The following is a 2337-nucleotide window of genomic DNA, read 5'->3' as shown; positions in this document are numbered from 1 at the left end:
TTATTTTATAATTTTGATGGAACATATAATTATATATATATTATATTATATTATATTATATTATAATTATATATATATATATATATATATTACATGTATATATATATGCATATTTTTTTATTTTTTTAATATATCGATTAAATTTTAGAAGATCAATTTTAATTTTAAACATTTAACTTCTCTAATTTGGATAATTTTTGTATTAAATTAATTATAATAATCTATTTTTATTATCTCTTTAATCAATTTATCTTTACAAAAATTCTTTATATATATAGACCCCAAATCTATAGTTAAAATATATTAATATATTTCAATTATAGTTCAATTTTCGCGCGGCTAAAGATAGAACCACTGCAACCAATTAGAAAACCGTTGAAACTTAGGAGCGAGACGAATCAGTGTACATTATAATGCGCATGGCATCAATCTACAATTGAATCGTGGTAACAGTTGTGTTTCATCTGCAAATATGCATAATAATATAAAATTTTTATTGATAGCATATTTATTAAAATTTGTATAATCAATTGTGCTTGTTTAATCATTATTATATCAGAATTAAATATGATAGATTATCGTTTAATTGGAGCTTTGAAGATGTAATATTTTTTGCACACATGTTTGCACATATGTCAATTAAGAAATAATCCTATAATTTTTATTCAAATGTGGTAAGATTATTTTATTTATTCATTTTAGAAATATAATAATCAATTATAAAATTCTTTTTATCTTTTTGCAGAGATGAAAGTAGCTAGATAATTCACATCGATTAACGTATTATAGATATTTCTCATATATTTTTCTAAATATCATCCATCCATATATTCAACTCATATGTCATTTCTGTATTTATTTTGATTTTACGCTCATGGTCAGCGTTATGTCATATTCGATATATTTCGATTTGTTGAATTATTGAATATTTGTCTCTCCTTAATTTGTAATTCGATGCATCGAAATCTTTATATGAAACTCGTGATGATTAAACATTTTGCTTCAAATATGTGATTATTGTAATATTTATTTTAATTGTTCAATATTTTTAATTTGTATAATTTGTGATAATTATTTTTTTATTTTGTATGCTAGTATTTCATTAATACGCATTTGTTCGATTATTTATATATATAATATAATTTTAATTGATAATTTCTTAAATAATAATTTATTATGTTTTTTGATCGTAAGGAATTATTATGGGCTAAAAAATAAATTTTTAAAATAGAATTTTTATTCCTCAATTTTATATAATAATATTTTATTAGTATTAAATCTAGAATTAGAATTTAAATCTGAATTCTTATGGTGATATTTATAAATATTAATGTTTCATTTTTTTGTTACAGATATTTCTCAATTTCCGTGACTTTCCATGGCCATCTACGACAATATTAATGGCAATGTAGTTTCTTCGCAACTATGGTGAGTCGTATGTATTTTGATTCCTTCCATCATTTAATTATAACGTAAGACGAAAGATTCAAATGTGATTGTATGCGTAGAATTTTGCATGAACATTTGCATTATATAGTTAAATCTATATAGTTAATATCAGTGATACAATTATATATTTTATAAGAAATAATATCAGTTAATTGGTTGCGAGCGTGATTATATTTTTATAAATAATAAATAATAAAAATTTTGTTAAAATAATAATGCAATACTATATAGTATATATAGTATTATATAGTATTATAAAAAAGTAAAAAGGAAAGTAATATAGATATTAATAATATTAATGGATAATCTCCTTTCAATTTCTGAAATTGAATGAAATGTGTGAACACAGATTTTTAGCTTGAATTTTAAGTAATTCAATTTTGTGTACGTAGTTAGATTATACCTTGCTAGATGGCGTCTGATTTTTTTAGAGATTGATCAATTTCAAAACATATGACACAAAATATCTTACATTTATTTTGTTTCTCGTATTTTATTATTATGTAGTCATTAGTAAATATTTATTAATTATGCATTTAGCGAATCATTATATTATAAATGAATGCAATCATCTGTGATATTGAGCGAAAAAATATCATAAAGGATATATCAATGCCATTAGTCGATATAATAGATTCCTTAACAATATTTTCATTAGCACATCTAAATACGTAAATATGAGTATATATAATTGGATATCGTTATTGTTATATATAATAATATATAAGTAGTAATGAAAATAATGATTATACAAATTAAATTATTTTATTATTATTTCTTTTTTTTTTTTTGCTATTCTATTGAATTTTATAAAAATCTATCTATTAGAAAATTTTATAAATGCTTTTCGATAATTATGATAAGAATTTATAATGATTATTCATTCAA

At 20.6% G+C, this 2337-nt stretch overlaps 1 protein-coding gene across 1 annotated transcript in view; it reads left to right on the top strand.

The window, feature by feature from the left end:
• The first annotated feature begins 1411 nt into the window (after positions 1-1411).
• The window catches only part of LOC102676081 (protein N-terminal asparagine amidohydrolase), a 17318-nt gene continuing 16392 nt past the window's right edge, over positions 1412-2337 (top strand). The window contains exon 1 of the mRNA XM_006608535.2: positions 1412-1428. The gene's annotated coding sequence lies outside the window, so the exon portion shown is untranslated. The remainder of the gene's footprint in view (positions 1429-2337) is intronic.

This window comes from Apis dorsata, unplaced genomic scaffold (assembly GCF_000469605.1).
Source record: "Apis dorsata unplaced genomic scaffold, Apis dorsata 1.3 scaffold_39, whole genome shotgun sequence".
Taxonomy (NCBI): Eukaryota; Metazoa; Arthropoda; class Insecta; order Hymenoptera; family Apidae; genus Apis; species Apis dorsata.
Note: the sequence above shows the minus strand (reverse complement) of the source record. Positions and strands in the feature narration are given on the sequence as shown.